General features: G+C 47.6%; 1 pseudogene; it reads left to right on the plus strand.

The window, feature by feature from the left end:
- The first annotated feature begins 15,393 nt into the window (after positions 1–15,393).
- Positions 15,394–16,563, plus strand: part of LOC128774512 (neuroblastoma breakpoint family member 6-like) — a 31,032-nt pseudogene continuing 29,862 nt past the window's right edge.

Consider the following 16,563-nt stretch of genomic DNA (forward strand, 5'->3'; position numbering starts at 1 on the left):
GCCCCGAGTTCTCATGAGTACTGATTCTGCGACCAGGCCCGGCAGCACAGGGACGGGGGAGGAATTGTCCGGATCCTGGAATAATCACGGGGCAGCACAGCCTCGCTCTGGGCTTCTGTGTCCTACTTGTTTACAGACTTGTCATCCGTTCTGCAGATTGGGCCAGCGAGTTGCTCTGTTGACAGCCAAAGGCACTCATGGAAAGACTTAAACAACCAAGTGTGACAGCACACGTGGGGTCACTCCGTCTACCATGAAAGTAGGACCCGTGTCTGCCTCAGGTGTGAGTCTTTGGATGGATCTATTTGTTACTGGAGGTGGTGGGGAGGATGGTGTTTGAGGGTTTTGTGGTTGCTGCTGTCTGTGTTGTTGAACTCTTTCTAGGAAATCATTGTGGAGCGATAGCTTTGTGTTAGTTCCTGGAAGGACATGACTAAGGACACTTGCCGAGGAATAGTTGCGGATCTGGGTGCCACATTGGTGGAAGGACTTCTACTCTTTGCAGTTAAAAAGATGCTCCCTTAAAGGAAACCAACTTTATTCATACCTTTGGGTCACTGTTAGAGAGCAATATGTTGAAATTGGTCTGCAGCCCACTTGCATCAGAATCACCTGGGTTTGATGTAAGAAATGCAGATTCTGGGGCCTCACACCAACTACATCTCTTGGGGTTAGAGCCCAGGTGGTAGCTTCTGTGACCTCCATTGTTGACTCTAAGGCTTTCCCAACCTAAGAAACACTCTCTTTTAGTTTTAGATTGGGGATTCTTACACAATGATCAAAGAAGCCCAAACTTTTTCCTTTACTCTGAAGACTTCAAACACTAGACTGTGACCTTCTTAGGGAGAGTGTGACTTTGCTCCTCTCACACACTCAGCCTAGAGACGGTGCCCAGATCAGAAATAAAGCAGGTGAAGAAAAATGTTTGATTTCTTTATACACGTTTTACTTTCATAGCCACCGAAAAGACTGTGTTTCATTTCCTCTAACAGACTCTGTCCACCAGTTATGTTGCCCAAAACATATCGCTATATAGCAACATAGAGAAGTACCTATGGTACATTTATACAGAAGGACACGCATTCTAAAGCACTGCGAAGACCCAGACGAGGCTTTCACACAACTGGGGGCCTCTCAGGTGCCACTTAAGTATGATCACTGGGTTATCTTACAGAGGACTCTCCATGGGCTTGGTCTGGCCACGAGTCCCAGGTCCCCAGACAGGACTTAGTTAAAAGGGGCAAGCGTAACTAGGCCGCGGTCATCGCCACACTTTGGAGGCCATAAACGGAAATAGGAGGCGCCAGGCTAAGCGGGACATTGCACGTGGGAAGCCACCACTTTCGCCACGTGGATTCAAAGCACTCGGGTGCTGCAGTGTAGACAGACGCCCAGCCCACGCTGGCCGGGCTGAGCTGGCCCCGAGCAAGCGTACATCTGGGAGTAGTGCCGGCTGAGCCCCACTGTCCCTCAGGGCACCGCTGTCACTCGTGTGCTTTAGAACTGCTGAGGAGCTCCCGTGTGGGGACCACGCGTCCCATCCGTAGGGAGCTGGGTCCTGTTTCCCCTGGGTGACCACGTGAGGACGGGCACTGAAGCGAGAAGTGGCCGTTGCGAGTTCCCAGGCCAGTGTGGCGTTTAGAAGCAGGGTCACAAGGCCCTGTACAAACCGTGCCTATTCTGGGCTGCAGGGCCGGGCCGAGGGCACCCTGGCTGATGGTGCTCTGATGATGCTCTTGATGGTGCTCTTTAACCACGGGACAGGCCCTCTGCCTTCTGCCCTCCTGCACCGAAGCGCTGTGGGCCTGGTGTGGGCGTCCTCGAGGCCACCTGCTCCTCCCACTTTGTCCTCCTCAAGTGGCCTCATCGGCCAATAAGGCCACAGGCTCCTCTTTAAAAAACAATGCCCTTAGCACTGGTGCAGTGCTTTTTAAGTACAAACGTTGAGGGTTTCCTTCTCCCAGTGTTTCACCCTGACTGTGGCTATTTTCTGTATTCCGTAAAAGTCTGTATTCAGAATCATTTTCCTACATTGATTCTAAACTCTAGGAGCCACACCAAGACAGACCCACAGGAACTGGATTTCTTCTCCTGCCCGAAACCAGAAAGCAACTACAAACCTCACAAGGAGAGGGAATGCAGATTTCCGAGACCCTGGGCATCAGGGTTCGAGGACTGCAATCCCGGACACTTGGAAACACACAGGCGAGCCGAGCCCTACCATGGCTCCAGTGTGCTGCCCCGAGAGACTTTCCAAGCAAGGAACCGGGAGAGGAGACTGAAGAGGAGCCCAGTGGACCTCGTGGGGTCGAGGACACGGAGCTGAGAGTCCACAGGACAGTGTAGAAGGGAGGACAGAGCTGCGGAAAGCCAACTAAGGAGAACTGCTGGGGCGCCCAAAGGGTGCAGCACAGTCCTGCTCTGTGCCTCCCTGGGAGCCAACTCCAGCAAGTCGGGGGCAATCCTGTGAGAAGATTAGAGGCAATAGGGCCCGGTTCTCACAAAGGGGAAAGAATTGCTCATGAGGAGAGAGATCAATCCTTTGAACAGAGCCCAGAGCTGACCCAGATGTGAGAACCACCAGAGAAGGACATGAACACATGTATTCTAATCATAGGTGTGCCTGGGAAGCTCACTCACTTGGGCTTCTGACTTCTACTCAGGTCATGATCTGGAGGTCTGTGAGTTCAAGCCTGACGACAGGCTCTGTGTTGACAGCTCAGAGCTGGGAGCCTGCTTCGGATCCTGTGTCTCCCTCTCTATCTGCCCCCCTCCTGTGCGTGCATATGCGCTCTCTCTCACTCTCTCTCTCTCTCTCAAAAATAATCATTAAAAATGTGTTTTAAGTGATCATATTCCATCAGTTGAAAATGTTAAATAGATAATGGAAAACATAGAAAAGACCCTCTGTATCTTTAAGAGATGAAAATCATGGGGGTATCTGGGTGACTCAGTAGGTTAAGTGTCCAAGTCTTGATTTGGCTCAGGTCATGATCTCATGGTTTCTTCATTGAGCCCCACAACAGGCTCTGCGCTGACAACTTGAGTCTGCTTTGACTTCCCTCTCTCCCTCTTTATTTTTCCCCAACCCCCCCCCCCACTTGCAGGTTCTCTCTCTCTCTCTCAAAATAAATAATTTTTTTTAAAAGGAACTCTTAAAAAAACAGAGAGAGAGACATGAAAACTACGATGTCGGAAAGGAAATGTAGTGTAAGGGATTGGAACAATTAGAAAATTCAGAGGAATGTCTATACTACCTAAAGCAATCTACACATTCAATGCAATCCCCATCAAAATACCACCAGCCATGGGGCACCTGGGTGGCTCGGTCGGTTGAGCATCCGACTTCGACTCAGGTTGTGATCTCGCAGTCCGTGAGTTCGAGCCCCGCGTCGGGCCCTGTGCTGACAGCTCGGAGCCTGGAGCCTGCTTCGGATTCTGTGTCTCCCTGTCTCTCTGCCCCTCCCCCGCTCATGCTCTGTCTCTCTCACTCTCAAAATGAGTAAATGTTAAAGAAAATAAATTTAAAAAAAAATACCACCAGCCTTTGTCACAGAGCTACAACCAACAATGCTAAAATGTGTATGTAACCGCCAAAGCGCTTGAAGAGCTAACTCCATCCAGGAAAAGAAAAGCAAAACTGGGGGCATCACGATTCCAGATTCTGAGCTCTATTACAAAGCTGTGGTCATCAAGTCAAGGTGGTAGCGGCACAAACACACACACATAGACCAATGGCACAGAATAGAAAGCCCAGAAATGGACCCACAATGATATGGTCAACTCCTCTTCGACAAAGCAGGATGAATATCCAATGGAAAAAAGACAGTCTCTTCAACCAACGGTGTTGGGAAAACCGGACAGCAACATGCAGAAGAGCGAAGCTGGACCAATCTCTTGCTTGACACAGAAAGATAAATTCCAAATGGAAGAAAGACCTCAATGTAAGACAGGAAACCATCAGAACCCTAGAGGAGGACACAGGTAACAACCTGTTTGACATTGGCCAGAACAACTTCTTCCTGGACACGTCGCCAGAGGCAAGGCAAACAAAAGCAAAGATGAACTCCTGGCACTTCGTCAAGATAAAAAGCCTCTGCACAGTGAAGGACACGATCGATGAAACTAACAGGCAGCCTACGGAACGGAAGAAGAGGTTTGAAAATGGCGAATCCGATAAAGGGTTAGTATCCAAAATCCGTAAAGAACTTACCAAACTCAACACCCAAAAGCCAGAAAATCCAGTGAAGTATGGACAGAAGACATGAACAGAAAGTATTCCAAAGCAGACATCCAGCTGGCTAACAGACACGTGAAAAGATGTTTAACATCACTCATCATCAGGGAAGTACAAATCAAAACCATGCTGAGATACCACCACACATCTGTCAGAATGGGTAACATTAACAACACAAGAAGCAACAGGTGTTGGTGAGGATGCAGAGAAAGGGGAACCCTCTGGCACTGCTGGTGGGAATGCAAACTGGTGCAGCCAGTCTGGAGAACAGTATGGAAGTTGCTCAGAAAGTTGACAGTGGAGGTACCCGATGATCCAGCAATGGCACTACTGGATATTTACCCAAAGGATACAAAAGTAGTGATTTGAAGGAGCACATGCACCCCGATGTTTATATATAGCCGCGTTATCAACAATAGCCAAACTATGGAGAGAGCCCAAATGTCCATGGATTGATGAATGGATAAGGAAGATGTGGTACATATATACAATCAAGTATTACTCAGCCCTCAGAAAGAATGAACTCTTGTCATTTGCAACACTGGGGATGGAACAAGAGTGTATTATTATGCTAAGTGAAGGAGGTCAGTCAAAGCAAAACAAACACCCTAGGATTTCACCGGTATGTGGACTTGAAGAAACAAAACAGATGAACTTTTTTGGGGGGCGGGGGAGAGAGGGAAACAAATCATAAGAGACCCTTAGAGCTAGAGAACAAACTGAGGCTTGATGGAGGGAGGGGATGGGCTAGACAGGTGATGGGTACTAAGGAGGGCACTTGTTATCATGAGCACTGGGTGTTGTATGTAAGTGATGAATCACTGAATTCTACTCCTGAGACCCAGATTGCACTGTATGTTAACTACAAGAATTTAGATAAAAATTGGAAAAGGAAAAAACAAAACTAAAAGCAGAGGGAAAGATTTTGATAGAACTGAATCTCTAGATCCCTTTGAGGAGTGTGGCCATATTAACTACATTCAGTCTTATGATACGTGAATACTGGAGGGGTTTTCCCCTTAGGTCTTCTTTAATTTCTTACAACAGTGGTTTATACCTTTCAGTGCACAAGTCTTGCTTCTCCTGGAATAAATGTATTCCTAAATAGTTTCTTGTTTTGGGTGCAATTGTTTTCTCCATTTTGTTTTCAGATTGTTCATTGCCAGTGCATAGAAGCACACCCGATCTTTGTATATGTTGTACCCTGCAGCTTTCCAGAATTAGTTCATTGACTCTGGTATTTGTGTGTGTGGATTATTTGAGAGTTTTCAACACATAGGACCATGTCATCAGCACATAGAGACACAAGACGACCCTTGAACCCGGCGGGGTTAAGGGTGCTGACTCCCAAGGTCAGAACTCTGTGTATACCTCCTGACTCCTCCCAAACTTAACTACTAACAGCCAACTGTTTACTGGAAGCCTTAGCGATAACGTAGTCGACCCACCTATATTTTGCAAGTTATACGTATCATACACTGGATACTTCCAGTGAAGCAAGCTAGAGAAAAGAAAATGTTACTAAGCAAATTCTAAAGAAGACGGGGTGCCTGGGTGGCTCAGTCAGTTAAGTGTCAGACTCTTGATTTCGGCTCAGGTCATGGTTCATGAGTTTGAGCCCCGTGTCGGGCTCCACGCTGACAAGGGCCGCTGAGCCTGCTTGGGATTCTCTCTCTTCCTCTCCCTGCCCTTCCCCAGCTTGCGCTCTCTGTCTCTCTGTCTCTCTGTCAAAATAAGCAACTCAAACTTAAAAAGAAAAAAAAAAAAAAAAGATAAGCTGGAAAGGAGAACTTAACCAGAAAGTGATAAAAGTCAAAATGGAGATATTTAAGGCTACAACTGGGTCCTCTTTCAGTGATATGGAACACTTTTTCATATACTTATGAGTCATTTACTTGTCTTCTTTGACAAAATGTCTTCTCATGTCTTTTACTGACTTTAAAAACCCTGCTGTTTCTTTTTTTGGAGTTGGAAGAGTTCTTTGGCTCTTGTGAATACTATTCCTTCATTCCTACAGTTCAATCTGAGGCTGTTTTCTCCTGTCTGTGGCTTGTCTTTTCATTTCCTTATTGTTGTCTTTTGATGCAAAAGCGTTTTTTTTTTTTTTCCTTACACTGCTTTTTAATAAATGTTTATTTACTTTTGGGACAGGGAGAGAAAGCACACCCACAAGAGTGGGGGAATAGCAGAAAGAGAGGGAGACGGAAGATCCAAAGCAGGCTGTGCCCTGAGAGGGGAGAGCCGGACGAGGGGCTCGATCCCACCAGCTGGGAGATCATGACCTGAGCCACAGTCAGACACTTAACTGACTGAGCCACCCAGGCTCCCCACAAAAGGGTTCTTAATTTTAAGCAACTTCAGTTTCTTAATTTTTGTCCTTTATGTACTGTCCTTTTGCTGTGGTGTCTTAGAACTTTTTGCTTAATGCAAATTTATGACAATTTTCTCCAAAATTCCTCTTGAAATTTTATTTTATCTCTTTTATTTAGGGTTGTGATCCATTTTGCATTAACTGCTGTATACGGTGTTGCTGAGAGAAAATCTGTCTAAAGGCCTAATATTTAAGGGAAATCATGGTCGACTTCTTTCTAAGTCAGCATAATGGTGGATAAACTTTGTTCCAACCTGAAGGGTGATTTTTGGCCCGCCAGGCACACAGTGAGGAGAAGCATTTGTCATTAGTATTTCAATCAATGCTCTTACTCCCTGCATCTGTGATGTTAAAACTCGCGATTCCTGTGTGTCTATGTTGATCTATAATCTTTTTGAACTTTTTGTGTTGTCTCTCCCGATCGTATGGGGGCCCCCAAAATGGGGCGAGGATTGTGTGGAAGGGGCAGAGCGGGTGTGAGAAGGTTCACCTGAGCAGGACAAAGCGGATGGAAGTTGACTGAATACACTGCAGGGGACAGAGGGCAGGTCAGCACAGCAGAGACTGTCTGCAAGGAGGCAGTGGGGGGAAGGGGTAGGGCAAGAGGCACAGCCCCATGTGGGATTTTCCCTCTTTTGGTAACCTTGCCTGTAAGTGGCCCGTTGGTTAGTGAAGGCCTGTGGATATTTTGAGGCGGGTCCCTGCATTCAGCCAGGTGGTCACTGTGGGCCCTTCTGCCTTGATGAAGTTTCCACTGCTCAAGCCTGTTGCCTGAAAGTGGCCTCAGCATTTTTCAGGAATGGACTTGTGACCTTGATTTGTGGCTCTCTATGTAAAGCATAGGTAACCCTGTAAAAAGTGTTCATTCTCCGGAGCACTTTCTTCCCCCTGAGGATGGGGTTCCCCGGGCAGCTATCCTAATCCGGGTTTGAGTCAAACTCTGTCTTCTTCTTATATTAGAGTTCTTTCTGGTCATTTGGCATCGATAGTGTGATTTCAAGTAAAGTGCCACGGGGAGGCTTTGTCCTGATAGCTGTAAGAGAATTTAGCGGTAAGTTATGTTTAAGAGTTCATCTCCAGGCCAGGAAACGGAGACTTCATACCTCTGCATCTGTCAGTGATGGGCTAAATGCCCTGGGGTGGGGGAGATGAGTGAGGTTTGGTGGCCGTACACCCCATGTACTTTCAATCTTGCAACACTGGGTAGCAAGCGGTCCTCCTCCAAGATGTCCCTAGAAACGAAAACACACCAAAAGCAGGAGAGGATTCCACACAAAGGATAAAGGGGGACCAGCAGGGACTCAGGAAACATATGCCTGAGGGATCAGAGCAGATGAAAGGCATTTCACAGACTTGTAAACATTTTTGCCAAAAAGAAAATAGTGGTGTGTGTGTGTGTGTGTGTGTGTGTGTGCGCGCGCGCGTACGTGTTGTCTTGGAAATCATAAGGTGTTTAGATCAGGAACGTGTTGTTACTCCCCCTAAGGAAAGGATAGGGAAATTATCTTGGGCCTTGCAGATCAAGACCCATTCTGAACCCTGAGAGAATCCTAAATGTTGCCTGACATTCTCCAAGATCAGTGCAGAGTCCCTATACATTTAAGATTTGTTGAGGGGGCACATGGGTGGCTCAGTTGGTTGAGCATCTGACTTCGACTCAGGTCATGATCTCACAGTTCATGAGTTGGAGCCCCACATCAGGCTCGCTGCTGTCAGCCTGTCAGATCCTCTGTCCCCTTCTCTTTGCCCCTCCCCTGCTTGTGCTGTCTCCAAAGAATTAAAAAAACAGAAAGATTTGTTGTGTTTTGTATGTGCGGTCCGAGGTACAGTAGCAGACAAAAGTTGACACGCAGAGTACAGAAGTAGACCAAGAAACAGAATGTGACCTGGATATACCACATTACTTACCACCCTCACTAGTCTCACTGAACATGGGAGTGGGCATTGGAAATACCTGGTATTTAAGGCAGGTTATGGGAAAACACTGAAGGTATGGGCTAACAGTTCAAATTATTATGTCCTTGGATTATATTCATTGGAAAGTGAGGACTCTGCTGAAAAGTTTTCTTGGCTCTGCAGGTGGAAAGGAGACACTAAGGGAGAATGAAATTATGCAACTCATTATAATTTGTTTAATGTTTATTGCTTTATTTAGACAGAGCATGAGAGCAAGCAAGTGGGGGAAGGGCAGAGAGAGAGAGAGAGAGAGAGAGAGAGAGAGAGAGAGAGGGAGAGAGAATCCTAAGCAGTCTCTGAGCTGTCAGCACAGAGCCTAATGTAGTGCTTGATCTCACGAGCCATGAGATGATGACCTGAGCCAAGACCAAGAGTCCAATCCACTCAACCGACTGAGCCACCCAGGCGCTCCCAATCTAACTTTGATAAATATCTTTCACACTTCACATAGGTTTTCTGTCATTTTCTGTGATGCCATGGTCCCTTGCCGACGTCTAAACATATTTTCACCAAGAGGTTGATATCAAAATAAAATACAGGGGCACCTGGGTGGCTTAGTAGATTCAGTGTCCCACACTTCATTTGGGCTCAGGTCATGATCCCATGGTCATGGATTGAGCCCCATGTCAGGCTCCACATTGAGTGTGGAGTCTGCTTAAGATTCTCTCTCTCCCTCTGCCCCTCTCCCCTACCTGCAGGCGCGCTCTCTCTCTCTCTCTCTCTCTCTCTCTCTCAAAAGAAAAAAACAAATGCACACAAATATGAAACCCGTATGACTAAATTTGGCAGTACTTATTCATAATGGTACTTTAGGCTGGTTTATTACTACACGTAGCTAAATTATGGCTGACTCTGAAGGCAGCCCCATTCTAGCCGGGTGCACACTACTCCTTGGCCTCACCTCTAGGTTAAGCAGTACCTCTGAACTGGCACTGTCCCTGGGGGAAGGATGTTTGTCCAACAGGTAATAAAAGGAAATGGGACAGGGTAGTAAAAAGAAAACATGCTCCTAAGTGGGTTGATTCCACAGAGGACCATGTGCTTTCTCAGGATAATATACATATTATTGAACTATGAAATCTGGCACTGACTAATGAGCAATGCTAGGAGATATCACTGTACCTTTGCTCAGAGAAAGAAACTTGAATTCCTGCTGATGTATAAGCTGTGCCTAAAAACCCCACCTAGACACTTTCTTAAAAATGTTTATTTATTGAGTGGGGTGTTCAAATCCCCCACTAGTATCGTATTACTGTTTATTACTCCTTTTAGCTCTGTTAGTTTTTGCTTTGTATATTTAGGCACTTAGATATTGGAGGCATAAATATTTACAGTTGGCATACAAAATGTTTATTTATTTTGGTATAGAGAGAGGGGGGCAGAGAGAGAAGGAGAGAGAATCCCAAAAAGGCTCTGCACTGTCAGGGCGGGACCCAACACAGGGCTGGATCCCATGATCCATGAGATGACCTGAGCCAAAATCAAGAGCAAGAGGCCTAACCAGCTGAGCCACCCAGGAGCCCCTCCACCTAGACAATCGGGGACTAGAAGAGAAACTGTGTTCCTTTCACTTGTTATTATCTCCTTTGGTGAGGCAGGCCTGGAAAAAGAAACATGCCCCAGTCAAGTTTCCTTGTAAACATCTGGTGAGAAACCTGTTGACAAAGATACTAATGGTGGTTCCTATTGGGAGAGTTCTTCCCTATGGCATGCTGAGAGCAGGATGTATGGGGTGTGTGGAGAACTCTTCAGGGAATCAAACTGAGACTCTGGATTTGTGAGGCCTCGTTCCTTGCAACCTGTCACATCAGTTATGTACGTATCAGCACAGGAGATGGCCCTAAACAGCTTCATGCTATATAAGTGACGACCTCGTACACCAGACACCACACGTGGTCGACTCAGGCCAGAACACGTTCTAATGTGGGAAAAAGGTTCTCGCAGATAGTGTTACTGGCCTCACCCTTGCTGTGGCATTGCTTGTGCCTCCCAAGTTTATCCTCAAAACTGTGAGTAAAACTTCATAGGACGTAAAGCGTACCATCTTGGTGAGCTGACGATGCAGTGGCCTTTATGGCCAAACATGTTGGTAACATGGCTTTCATGACACGTGGGTAGAACTAACCAAGCAGACAAGAAGTCCAACAAAGCAATTGTATCTTGAAAACATACGGCCACTTTTGAATACCTACAGGACCATACATAGAAACCCAGCCTGTGTCGCCTGGGCACAACCTTGTATTCTTCACAATGTACATTCACGGTCTCTAGGATGCAGGCCTGCCCCTGTGCGCACACACACACACGCACGCGTGCACACACACACACACACACACACGTGCACGCGTGCACACATACACACACACGCGTCCGTCTGCCCACACTTGCAAGCAAATCAGGTAGCAGTCCTAGAGTATCAGGTCCTAGAGTCTGTGAGCAACAGAAGCCTAAACAGCAGCCACTGTCAAGCCTCATCCACAGGAGACAGGCCCCTTTACATGGGTTCCTTGGCTGCCACTCCCATGATGCTCCCCCACACCTCTCCCCGCCCATCCCACCCTCCTGGCCAATGGCCTGCTGGCCTACCAGGCAGGAAGTGATGTCATTACCCTCTAGGTTCAGGCCCAGTGTGGATTCTAAGGCCTCAGGCCTTGGATGCTCCCTGGTTATGAGACCGGTGTAGAAAAATAGCTCTTGAAAATGAAAACGTCAATAGAAGGAATAAGAACAACAACAAAAAGATTCGCCAAATATATGCCACGGATATATTCTAGAAGTCAGCAAAAACTTTAAGGAAACAAAATGAAGAAAGACCCAGAAGGTGTGTCTGGTAAGCACAGATACAAGGAGTGGGATGTCTGGGGGAAAAAGAGATGTCATGTGAGTCTCTCACTCGCCGGGGGCGGGGGTGGGGGGAAGGAGTGGAGACCAGTACCCCACAGTGTCGTGGGAGGAGAAAGGAAGGGAAGGGCCAGGCACCCATGTGAAGGAGACCAGATGGAAGGAACCGGCCAAGTCCTCCATGTGCTTTACCGAGACCGCCAGGCGCCAAACCGAGTTCGGCTTTTGCTACACAACAGGGACAAATGCATTCCGAACAGCATACGTTTCAGTTGGATGGGGTGAGGACGTCTTGATATTGACTAATTACTGAAAGAAATGTAGCATCTCCTGAACGTGGCATGGGAGAGTCCTGCAACGTTGTAGCCAACAGAAGATTTTGTGATGCTCTGATGTCACATAGCTGTAGATACGGCAACATGGTTTTTGGGCCCGATGTCTTCTTTTTGTTTGTTTGTTTTGAATTTCATTTTTAGTAATCTCTACACCCAATCCAGGCTCGAGCTTACAACCCTGAGATCAAGAGTCACGGGCTTTACCAACGGAGCCAGCCAGGAGCCTCATGGGCTCAATATCTTCTGAGCTGATGGAGTTACACAAGGCAGAAGAGCCCAGAGTGGCAACTGGGGGCTAGAGAGGCCAGGGAGAGGATCAGCGCCTGCCTTTGGTTGGGTCAAGAGAGAGCTCATTCATCTGCAACTGAAGGCTTGGAGCTTCAAGCCCAGCTAGGAATACTGGGTTTTAAGTGATCCCAGGCCCTGGGAAGCTACACATGTGCTACACATTCTCTCTTAACTAGCTTCTTTCTTAACCTTATCCTTAATCTCTATTTTAAATCAGATGTGGAGAAAAACATCCTGCCTGAGCGCCTAAGTTTCATGTTAGTTACCAAGGGGGTTTGGTAGAGAGAGTCTTTTATTTTCTTTTAGTTTTCAAGATAAAAATCAGGTCTGGAGCCCCAGAGCCTGGGCATGTCCCAGACAATGTAACCTTTCTTCCTGAGGCTGGGTGTTTACAGCTGCTCATTCCTGGAAGGTCGGTGTTAATTCCTTTAAGCCAAATTGCCAGGAAGACACCTCTCACTAAAGAGGTTGGGATTTTTATTGCTTGCAGCCAGAAAGAACACACCCCAAGGTCTCACTAAGAGGATCTATGATAGGATTTGGGCTTTGGTTGGTTGATGTGGGTGGGGGCTGATGGAAGTAAGCAGGGTTTGTTCTATATTGAAGCCTATTAGCACTGGACATTCTATGCTTGTGGTAAAGAAGCGATAGCATTTCCTTATGAAAAGAAGATGTTTGGGACGTTGTAAATTTCACTGTGACCTTGCTGTTGTCTGGCCTGAACAATATTGTGAGGTAGCCTTGTTTTGTCTCATTTATCAAGGTTTCAAAGCAGTCTTATCTCAGGTTGGTATTCTGTATCTCAGATCCTCTCTTTCCAGCATGAGAACAACACAGTCAAGCCGGGAGTGCAGAGTTCAGGGCATTGGGGGCTGGCCTTGTTCTTTCTCCCTGGAAATCCCTAACATAGAGAACAAGAAAAGAGAGCACTCTGGCCTCAGAAGCTGTAGGTGCAACCCTGGTGACAAAAGTGTGACATTGACGAAGTCTCTTGAATCGTTCTGTGGCTCCATTTCTCATTTCCCAATGGGTCAAAAGGAATTGTTCCTACGTGGGTTGTCCCAGGTGTTAACTTGATAGAGTAGGCAGCTGGACAGGAGCTGGAGGCAAGGGTGGTGGTAGAGAGTGGTTTTGTGGTTTCCCGCCTCCTGGGACTAGAAGAGCAGGGACACGGCACGTGCTCTCCTTTCTAGCTTGTGTCCTACAATGCCCGATGGCTTCATCATAAAATATTGACCCTGTGGTTTTGATCCCCTGGGAGGGGAAGATGACCATGACAGTTCCAGCAACAACCTTGTAGAGCCAAAAACTGCCCCTCCTGACCGATAGGACAAGCTCCTTAGATGATTGGAAACAACTTCAGTTGGAGACCACACCAGCTATGACCCATAACCTGTGCAAACAGAAGAAGAAAAGACACCCCTAACCCTGGTGCTGTTGCCCCTCCGGGCCTGCCTGCATTCCCATCTTGAGAATGTGCTGTCCTTCATCTACTGCCCTACTGTCCTTCCACGGGCTGGTAGCATACTTTTGCTTTTATTTTCATTTTATATTTTAAGTAGGCGCACCGCCAACGTGGGGCTTGAGCTTCCAGCCCCGAGATCAAGAGTCGCATGGTTTACCGACTGAGCCAGCCGGGTACCCCGTCACTGTGTTCATTCGGGCATGGATCCTCACGTCAGTCGTTCACGGGGAATCTAAGCACTGAGCTCTCCATTCACACAATGCAGAATCTCCCACTGGTAACATCTTCTGGTGCCGTGATTCAGATTGCTTAAGGTAAGATAGTCCTCGCCTTCCTGCTGCTAGAGGACTTCTGTCAGATGAATTTCTCAGATGCCTGCTCTCTCATTCTCCTTGCAGGTTGGCTACCCCTGTGTGCTGCATGATCTCACATTTTCTGATCCAATACTCTCGTGGTTCATGCTGATTTCTCTACCTTACAGTATACATTCTTCTCTTATTATACATGCGATAAACATGCTCCAAGAGATACTGAAATCATCCACTGAAGCACATGTGGCATGTGGTAAAGCTGGTTTTGGAATCTGGGCCTGCTTTTCTTAAGGCTGTGCTTTTATCGCTTCAGCACAGACCCTGGATACGGTTTGTTTGGAACTGTGGTTGGGACTAGAGATAGGTAAAGGCAGTTGTTCCTGAGAACTGTTATTTATCTGCTTGACAAGTATTTACTGAACGTTTTCCCTGGCAGGCTCTTAATGGAGGCGCTGCAGAGACGGGATGAACAGGGCAGGCAGAGCGCCCGCTGTCAGGAAGATGATTTTCCAGCCCAGGAGATCGGTGTCTTATAGATAACCACATCAATACATTTTAATTTCTGCTGTGATGAATTTTACTTAATTGTTGAGTTCCTTGGGCCCATTGTGCCAGCCAGGCTTGAAAATCAACTGAGTATAAACTACAGGGCTGTAGAAGTGTGACAAGGAAGTGTCCCAAGAAAGGTCCTTGTGACATTTTTGTTTTAACGGGGGCGGGGGTGGGGTACAGATGTTTGATCAGTGTCCTCTGAAATTCAGATGTGGGTTCCTGGAGGGTGTGATAGGAGAGTCCAAGGGAAGCTTGCGGCCAAGGCACCTGTTGGTGTGTGTGCTGCCATCAAGCGATGAGGGAGTTTGGGAAAATCTCCTCATCTCTCTGGGCCTCAGTTTCCTTGTCTGTAAGATAAGGTTGTCATTCAACTTCTCCAAAGTCCCTTGCCGCTCAGTCTCTCTGAGAGCACGAGGGACTGAGGTGCCTGTTAAACGTGTCCTGAGGACTGTGGCTGAGACCTGACTTGGTCCCTTGTCTGTGTGTCTCCTGCAGGAGCCCGGCTGAGCCCACACTGGAAACAGAGGACCGAGGGAGCCGATGGAAGACAGAAAATCAGCAGGTGTGGAGCATGAGAATGACCCAGAGAAGGACAAGGTAATGGTGGAACGGTGGCTGCCCAAGGACCTGAGAATACGGGCAAGTGGAGCTCAGAACAATCTGGAGAAACTGAGGAACGCGTACAGTAGCATCCAACCCTGCAAGGAGCAGCCTGAGGCGAGCAGTGAGGACTGGGGGTGTAACGCACTCCACAGTGAACGGTGCACCGGCCAGGGAGCCCCACAGGACGGACGGGGGTTGGTTTGCACTGCCGGGAAGCACCGTTTCTAAGGGTAGGATGGTGTGACCATGAGGCTCTGCCCCAGTCCCTGAGCTTCGACATTGGAGCTGCCCTGACAGTGGATGGCCTCCAAGGAAGTGTGGGTTTGGAGGGATCAATGGTGTTTGGATCAGATTTGGAGATGTCCATTCTTACCTCAAATCGTTTTGCCCTAAGGCCAAGAGGGGCCAGGGCAGGGGACCCTTGCATTTGAAGTCATAATACTAATAATATTCTTCTGAATTTCTGGTCAGGAATGTGGAAGGCTTTACACATAATATCTGTTGACCAGTGATTTTCTTGACTATTGGTTGAGTGCTTCATTTTCCTGAGGCTGTGTTCAGAACTTGGAAATCAATACGATTTCCCGAGGAGGACAAAGCAGTGGGAGAACGATGCAAACACAATGTGGTAGCTCTCCTACACTGGGGTGTTGTGTTGTGACAGAGCAGAGGATTGGTGTGGGGGCCAGGCCCAGGACATCTCTTCCCCATGACAGAGTGAGCCATTGAGAGGAATCCCCGAGGAGAACCCCGTCTTCATCAGAGCTCACCACAGGGCAGTGTCCTGGGACATGGAGAGGGTAGGGCAGCTTCCTCTCTGAGGGAGGGGATTTGCTACCTCTTGGGAGAAAGCAGGGGGCCCCTGACTGGACATTTGTGACTGGAATGGAGTTGAGATGGTCAGAGATTGGCAGCAACTTGTATTTGATCAGTGAAAGGAAGTCCCTGAGGGCCTCCTCAGTGCTTGGCTCAGTGCTAGGAACCCCGAATACAGTGGTGAATAACACATTCTCCCAACTGTCCTGGGGATCTCAGTGTGGTAAACAGGAAGTCATGAGAAGTGTAGTGCTGGTGGGTTCCTTGGAGGAAATGACCAAAGCTGCCTGGCTATGACCTCGGTGATTGTCCTGGTCTGCCTGTGTGTTTTCCAACAGCTGGGTGACCTGCCTTGGCCCAACAGCCCTGGAGCCTCAGCCAGATTTCAGCCTTTTAGGACACAACTGACACCCGGGATCCATGGTGGCTCCAACCAGTCAATACTGCCAAGGTCTTCAGAGGAAACGGCTGGCATCTGTGGCTACTACCCACTATGTCTTGGCCAGCTGGGGAAACGGAGGCAACTTCACTAAATCTCATAGGGTCATCCTCTCCATAATGACCAGTGATGATCTGTCTTCCTCTCTGGTAAGTTAAATGCTTTCTGGTCTTCCATATTCTCTCGCCACATAAAAACTAATATAAATATTGGCCCAATTTTAGAACAAGGACATGTACTTCACGTACAAAGGGAGTAGAGCAACTTCCAAGCTTCAGTGAGAACGTACAGAAACTCTTACAACTGAATAATAATAGGATACATCACTCCAAAATTGCGTAAAAGATGC

The sequence above is a fragment of the Panthera pardus genome, unplaced genomic scaffold (genome assembly GCF_024362965.1).
Source record: "Panthera pardus isolate Hobbes unplaced genomic scaffold, ASM2436296v1 HiC_scaffold_329, whole genome shotgun sequence".
NCBI classification, from domain to species: domain Eukaryota; kingdom Metazoa; phylum Chordata; class Mammalia; order Carnivora; family Felidae; genus Panthera; species Panthera pardus.